The sequence below is a fragment of the Schistocerca serialis genome, chromosome 1, assembly GCF_023864345.2.
Source record: "Schistocerca serialis cubense isolate TAMUIC-IGC-003099 chromosome 1, iqSchSeri2.2, whole genome shotgun sequence".
Classification (NCBI taxonomy): domain Eukaryota; kingdom Metazoa; phylum Arthropoda; class Insecta; order Orthoptera; family Acrididae; genus Schistocerca; species Schistocerca serialis.
The window spans coordinates 527,964,577-527,973,083 of record NC_064638.1 but is presented as its reverse complement, the minus strand read 5'-3'; the positions used below and the strand labels follow the sequence as shown (position 1 = coordinate 527,973,083).

At 41.0% G+C, this 8,507-nt stretch overlaps 1 pseudogene; it reads right to left on the bottom strand.

The window, feature by feature from the left end:
- Positions 1–3,522: 3,522 nt before the first annotated feature.
- Positions 3,523–3,640, bottom strand: LOC126428254 (5S ribosomal RNA; annotated as a pseudogene).
- Between the last annotated feature and the right edge of the window lie 4,867 nt (positions 3,641–8,507).

The window sequence follows — 8,507 nt, the reverse complement described above, 5'->3', positions numbered from 1 at the left end:
TGTAAATGTGACTTTCTCTTTCTTAAGTCTGTCTTCTTAGGTCAGCTATAGGACCAATATTGACTCATGTCTTCCTTTATTTCTCTGGAACATACATTGATCTTCCTGCAGGTGAGCCTCTATCAGCCATTTCATTCTTCTATTCATTATTTGTGTTAATATACCTTAACATTGACATATTAAACTGATTGCTTGGTAATATTCATAGCTGTCAGCAATTACTTTCTTAGGAATTGTATTTATTTTGTTATTCTTCAGGTCGAAATTTCACTTCTCTCATATATTCTGCATACCAGATGGAACAGTTTTGTCATGTTTGGTTCTTCCAAGGACATTAATAATTCTGATAGGAATGTTGTCTACTCCAGATGCCTTGTTTCAACTGAATTATTTCAGTGCTTTATGAAATTTTTCTCACAATTTAACATGTCCTGTCTAAACCTCATCCAATTTTTCTTCCCTTCTCATACTGTGATCCTCAACTTACTTTATTTTATACAGCTCTGCAATATCTTCCTTTCATCTATCACTTTCAGCCTTTCTTTCTTTGCTTAGTACTGGATTTCCACCTGATCTCACGGTTTTCAAGCAGCCAGTTGCCTTTTTCTCCAAAAGCTTCTTTATGTTGACTATATGGAACATCCATTTTTTATAGTTGTTACAGTTCTTCAACTTTGAATTGTCCTCTGCCCGTCCCTGATATGCAACTTTGCAACTTCTATGAATCTCAGTTTTAGACTACAGTATTCTCTTATACCACTTTGTTAGCTACATTTTATATCTTCTCCTTTCAGTTAAATTTAGTATCTTGTGTGTTACCCAAATATTCCTAATTGGCCTTGTCTCTGTAGCCTTTATCACAAATTATCTCTTTCATTACTCATGGAGGTACTAGACACCTCCACTTATTGTCTATGATACATTTTATATCTTCTCCTTTCAGTTAAATTTAGTATCTTGTGTGTTACCCAAATATTCCTAATTGGCCTTGTCTCTGTAGCCTTTATCACAAATTATCTCTTTCATTACTCATGGAGGTACTAGACACCTCCACTTATTGTCTATGATGGCTACAAGAATGTATTTACTTTGTTGTTCATAGCAATTGTCCACATTCCTGTTTATTATTAGACCTACTTCTGTATTACACATACTTAATTTTGTGTTCATAACCATGTGTTGATCTGATGACAAATCTTGTTGACTCTACTGACACTACTTTCGAGTTGTCTATCCTACCCACCTGGTTAAGGTATCTAAAATTCCACATTCCAGCTCACAGGATACCAAATTTGGTTTTCTGGCAATATTGTCCCCAGCTGTAAATACAAATGCAAGACTATTTTATCTCTGAGATATTTCATCCAGAAAGATACCATCCTCGTTAAACCACACAGTAGAGCTTCGTGTCCCCAGCAGATATAATGGGTGTAGTTTCTCCTTGCTCCCAGTTGTCAGCAATACTACACTGGCTAATGTTATTGGTGATTTTCAGGAACCATATGTTGGTTTAGCTACACTTCATGAATTGGGTTGTCTCTGAAGTAATGTACAGGCACGCGATCTAAGCAACCCTAGAAAATTATCTTTAGTCTATTTCTATAATTTGCATTATAAGATATACTCACAAATACAAGGTTTGAAAAATAGAGCTGTGAAACAAATAAACTTATTTTACAAAAACTTTATGTTAGCTGAGACCTCCAATGGCTGAGAGGGAAAAAGGTGGATTCACACTTGACTGGCTGTCAAAACATCCCACATTTCATTCCCACATAGACTCAAAGAGGACTTGGATAGTTTTCCTATGAATCTTCTTCCACAAAAAGGCCAATACCTGAAAGTTAAAAATTATTGAGGCTTCACAGTATGTGTATGAAGAAAAGGTCTGAATTGTGCATAAACAACAACAGATTGAGAAAGTTTCTCCTTGACAATTCCTTCCTTTCCAAAGAAGAATTTCTGTCACCATAATGTGTAAAAAATGGTGGGTAGGACTCATTAACTCACAATGTCAGTATAAGTTTTTTTTCTTTTTGAAAAAAAACCTCAGAAATGTTCAGAATGTAACCCTATATACAAATTAATTTGCAATGTGAAAGTAAAATGAGTCATTCCATTTCATTACGATCGATGATGCAAGATGATCCATTGAACATGAAACTAACTAACAGCTAACACATATTGATGAAACAATTTTCATTAAATAACATTTTTTAACATTCATGAAGTCGACGTTATTGAAGGAGTCAAAATGGGTAGTTAATGACGTTAAGTGGTGCATAGAAATAAGGTGGATAAGGTAAAAAGTTTTATGTAGTGCCCTCTAAATATTATTTCATGTTTTGAAATGCTGGACGACCCTTTCCCTATCATTCACTTCACAGCAATTCATCACATAAATTTTTCGAAGAAGTACCATTCTGAATTCTACTATGGCCATTAATGATTGTTATCTTCGGTAGTTTCTTAAATTATGATAGTGTATTGCTACTTTGTATAACACTTTCGACATTGGGTATTGGGCTAAGCATAATGACGCTGTGATAACATTCAAGCTATTCCAAGTAAGCCCCATGGGGCATGGAAGCCTGCAGGTTCTCACGGTCTCACCAAGGTAGCAGGCACTAAAGGGTAGGCCACCAGGAAGAGTTGGGTTGTTGGGGGTTGTTTGGGGGAGGAGAACAAACAGTGAGGTCATCGGTCACATAGGATTAGGGAAGGATGGGAAAAGGAGTCGACCATGCCCTTTCAAAAGAACCATCCTGGCATTTGCCTGGAGCTATTTAGGGAAATCACGGAAAACCTAAATCAGGATGGCCGGATGTGGGATTGAGCCATCGGCCTCCCGAATGCAAGTCCAGTGTGCTAACCACTGCACCACCTCGCTCAGTCAGCAAGAGTCCATTGCAATGTACATCAACAGTGGTGAGTTACGTGCCTGTCGCTTAGTCATGTCTTGTGCTTTGTAGTGGATGTAGTGACGACAATGAGTTCTAGAAACAGTCTGTTGGCGTTTTCGCAAAGTTGAGAAGAACAGTTTTCATTTGTTGAGAAAGATGGGTTGCCTCAGTGTATTGCGTGTCATAAAGTTCTGAATAAGACAAAGAAGGGTCATATGCAGCATCTCGATGTGTCTCTTCATGTGACGCAGTACGATGAGCTGGACGGCAATGCAATAAATTAACTCATTGTCGCACTGAATGGCGAAGTTCAGCAACAGGTAAATCCAACTCAAAATAAATAAATAAATATAACCAACGAATATGTGCTTCTTCTACATGCTCTGTACACATATTAAACTAAAACTAAACTCCGTCCGAACAGGCCTTGGAAGGTCCAATTGTTCTGACAGGCCGCCATGTCATCCTCAGCCCACAGGCATCACTGCATGTGGCTATGGAGGGGCATGTGGTCAGCACACTGCTCTCGCGACCGTATGTTAGTTCATGAGACCGGAGTCACTACTTCTCAATCAAGCAGGTCCTCAGTTTGCCTCACAAGGACTAAGTGCACCCCGCTTGCCAACAGTGCTCGGCAGACTGGATGGTCACCCATCCAAGTGCTAGCCCGGCCCGACAGTGCTTAACTTCAGTGATCTGATGGGAACCGGTGTTACCACTGTGGCAAGGCCGTTGGCTCTGTACATATATTGATTTCGTTTATTACTTACGTTTTATGCAACTATTGTAGACTGCTGACGTCAACGAAGATTCAACTGATGCGGCACTTGGAGCATGCTAAAGCGGTACACACACCATTACAACAACTGGAGCACAGTTCTCATGGGATCCCATGGTGAAATCATTCCAGCTCGCTGTTGTCGAAGGAGCTTGCCTCTCCAACCAAATGGTATCTCGTTGGATCTGCCATATGGGCATAGATTTCGAAAATCATCTGAAGCAGAAGTGCCAGACTTTTGTAGCTTTTTCGTTAGACCTTCATGTCACAGACGTTTCTCAGCATGCTATGTTTGTGAGGGGCGTTAATTTGGAACTACAGGTTTTTAATGAGCTGCTAGACGTGATAATGATGGAGTACACAACTACATGTCACGTCATATTTGAGGTTATCTTGAGTCTGTAGAAAACATGTGCTTGCCATGGGCGGCCTTTGTTCTGTGGCAACAAACGGTGCACTGCAAATGGTTGGGAGCCAGGAAGGTTTTGTGAGTCGTTTGAAGGAAAAAATCAAGACGGAATTTCGGAAAGAAATATGAAGAATACACTGTTTGGATGAGCAGGAAACACTTTGTGCTAAGAGTGTGCAATGCACCACCATCATGAAGGTCGTGGTGAAGTGTGTAAATTTTGTAAGGCGCCATGATGCCAATCACCGCCAGTTCAAATGCGTTTTGCACTACTAGGAAGCAACCTATGGTGATATTCCATATCACTGTATAGCGCAGTGGCTTAGCAGAGGCAAGGTTCTCGATGTATTTTTCGCTGTTCAGGAAGAAATTGCACTGTTTGCAAAAATGAAAGGAGAGAGGCAACTATCACTCAGTGACGAGACTTGGGTAGCAGACCTGGCCTTCCTAACTGACATTGCAAGACATTTAAACAGCTTAAATACGTCATTTCCAGGAAATGATCTATTAATTGTTGATGTTGTACGATAAAAATAATATATATATTGACAAACTTCATCTATTGGAAAGGCAACTTGATAGCAGAAACTTAACTTTTTCGTGTTTTTTATCCCTTCAATTGCCTGAAGAAACAAGTTTTAGAGATAATCAGCAAATTATCATACTTTATCAAAGTTTTGAGGCGAGCTTGCAGAGTATGTGATGCCAACAAAACGAGTCAAAACTTTAGTTGCACCAGATACTGTTCCTTCAGAACTGGACCTAGAACTAATAGATTTATTAAACAGCCCACTGCTCAAGGCCAGATATTACAACACCACGAATTTGGCAATATGGTGTTGCGATCTTCACGCAGAAGACTTTCCATACTTTTTTTTATTTAATCGTGTCTGAGCTACATCTGTAATTAATTAATATGCTATATATACTAGATTACAAATACAAGTAAATGATAGTTATTCATTCATATATACATTCATGATCTTCACATATTGTAAGTCGTCATTATTGTCTAAAGCAAGGCTCATATCTCTCTCCAGTGTTCGGCACACTTCACTGCAGCGTCGTTGGCCAACCACAGGTCTTGGAAAGTGCATGGGGCCAGCAAAGATGGACAGGTCAGCAGGTATGTCATGGTTTGTTTTCCTCCACATTGGCAGGGCTCTTCTTCGGCGTATCCCCACTTGATCGGGTTATCCTGTGATCTTCCCATTTGACACCTAAGTCTATTTAGGCTCTTCCAGACTCTCCATTCCAATTGTGATCCAGCAGGAAGTTTTTCTTTCATGTTCCAACTTTTCAGACTGCCTTTATCCAATTTCTGTTTCGACACTGATTCTCTAGTTGTAGACTGACTTTCGATTAGTGGACGTTCAACTTTTATGAAGTCTTTCCTAGATTTAAGTCTTGCCTCCGCTGGCTGATGTGTGTACAGGGGATGTCTTCTATCTTCGGACTGCCTGCTTCGTTCGGCCATCGCCAACGTTTGCCGTCTGATCTGTGGGGGGGCTATTCCAGAACACATATAAAGGAGATCACAGTTTGTAGGCTTCAGGCATCCTGTCATTAATCGACATGAGGCATTCAGTGCTGCGTCTAGCTTCTGAGCATGTGTCGATCTTCTCCAGACGGGGCATGCATATTCAGCAAAGCACAATGCCGGGGATGATGCACGTAGAATTTCAGGGTTTGCTCCCCAGTGTGAGTTGGTAAGTTTACGGATTATGCCGTTCCGTGTGTTGACTTTCGCGCTAGTTTTCTCTACATGTTTCTTGTAAGACAATGTTCGATCTAATGTGACTCCAAGATAAACTGGGTTTGGGTAGTGTTGAAGTTTAACTGAGTTCCATTCCAATTGTAATTCCCTGTTTGCTTCTTTGTTGTTTAGATGAAATAAACAAGTCTGTGTCTTTGCTGGATTAGGTCGAAGCTGGTTCCCGTTGTAATATTCTGTTAGTTCTTCTAAGGCATCTGTTAGGTTTCTCTCAATCTGTTTGATTAATCTAGATTGGCATGCAGTGGCTACATCATCAGCATTGATAAAGCTTCTTGTCGTTGGTCCAACTGGTTGGTCATTTGTATACAGATTAAAAAGTAGGGGGGACAAAACACTACCTTGTGGAAGCCCGTTCTTCTGGTTCCTCCAGCGACTTCTTTGTTCTTGGAATTCCACATAGTATCTTCTGTTGGAGATCAGTGATCTCACAACTTCAGTAAGGTGGTAGTTTCCCGTCATTTTGAAAATTTTTTCCAGGAGGATTTTGTGGTTTATCGTGTCGTAAGCTGCTGATAAGTCGACAAACACCACGCCAGTTTTTTCTCCCTTCTCAAAACCGTCCTCTATGTATTGTGTTAGGCAGAGGACCTGGCCAGTGCAAGATTTACCTGGTCTGAATCCTGCTTATTGTGGAATGATTTGCCTTTCTAGTTTTGGTGCTATTTTATTCAAGATAAGACGTTCATATAGCTTGAAAGGGCAGCACAGCAGCGATATTGGACGATAGTTCTTAGCATCATATCTTGGTTTACCTGGCTGTGGGAGAGCTACTACCTTGGCCTTCAACCATAGCTTAGATATCGTCTTGTTTGACCAGCAGAGATTATAGAGTTCTAAAAGCCATTCCTTAGCTATGGGCCCTAGGTTCTGTATAAATTCATTAATGACGTCGTCGGGACCCGCGGTCTTCCAGGGTTTCAAGGAACTGATAGCAGCTTCCAGTTCTATTGAAGTGAAGTATGGCTCAGGTGGTATTTCAGTCACTTGTGGCCTCTTATATGAGGTGGCAGTCTTACTGTTCCTGGTTGGTTTACCATTCAAAAGGAGCTGATGTGCGATTTGGTTAGCTGTTACGGAAACCTGATCCTTGGGGGCTGCCGGGTCGCTGGACAATCGCTTTATGAGGTTCCAAGCTCTTCTGCTACTGTGCTTCATGTCAAGACTCTCCAACGTATGTTTCCAGGACTCTTGTCTGTCTTTGCTTATAGTTTCAATTAGCTGATCCCCAAGTTTTATGGTTTCTTCACTGAAAGGGTCCATGCTGTACTGCTCCAGGTATTCGTTATATATTTGTTTCATGTCGTTGGAAACTCCAGGAATGTAGAGTGTTCTCCAGCCTCTAGGTATGCTGAGCCCTGCTGATCTTTTAACAGCTTGGACGAACTTTCCGTAGTTTTCAGTGTTTGATGGTAAATTTACGATTTCCATGTCTAAGGTGTCCGCAAATTTTTTCCAGTTGGCCCTTTTGAAGTTAAAACGTCTTTTAAAGGGTACTTTTTGTGGCAGTATTACTGGTCTAAACTTTAGCATGAGTGGTCTGTGTTGAGTCTTTGGGATAGGGTTGAGAACGAATTTGTTGCATGACCCGGACAAGGTTTTGGAAGCAAATATGAGGTCTGAGTTATACCCTCTCTTCCATCTTGCACTGTTGAATGACGCTGGCTGTTTCTGATCATGGATGAGATTCAGCTCGTGTTCTTCTGCCCAGCTTTCCAGTAGTTCTCCATCCTCATTTGTGTCTTGATAGCCCCACACTCTATTGTGACAGTTAAAGTCTCCCATTATAGCTGTGGGTGACAGACATGTTGACTGAAAGCAAACCTTTCCCCTGACAGTTTATATATTGATGACACCATAATGCTTCCGATAGTAACAGAAATAATTCTCGTGTTGTTAACAGTGTAAACTTGAATGTTGGATACTTTGATTCCAGGCCGAATAAACAGAGCACTTCCATATTGGTCGTGAGGGCACTCCTTCACCAAGGTCATCCCAGGAATATTTGGACGGCGTTGTGATGGCCCTCTATGTGTCTCCTGGAGGCACAGGACGTCGCAGGAATGAAGTTTACATGTGTTGGATATAAGTTCTTTTTCAGATGATATGCCCTCGATGTTGAGAGATATGACTGTCAAACGTGGCTCTGAAAAGGGCCTTTCCTTCGTTTTAGATTCTGAATACATGTCGTTTTAGACGTAGCTCAGTGTGTGGAAGGATCTGCCGGTATTTACCGTTGCCCAGGGGACGCCCGACTGTACTTATACAATCTTCTGGGAGGTTCCTTCCTTGTCCCCCACTTTCCATACTTACACAGGAACACAGCTGACATCATATCTATGTTTGGCTCAGCATATGGTTGTGAACAATTGTTTTATGTAATGAAGAGAGTGAACTCGGCAGAAAGGTACCAGCTGCATGACCCAACACTTAAGAGTATTCTTCATCCTGTGGCAGCTCGAAGACAGACACCCAATATTTCATTACTCGAGAATAAATGGAAATGTATTTCTCAGACTACATAAAATGTTCGTATGAGTGGCTTATGTTAATGTTTTTTGTTAATTGTGAACAAGCACCGTGTTCTGTGCACAGTGCTGCATGTAAGCTGCTTGCCCAGCACTGTCCACCTGTGACATTGCG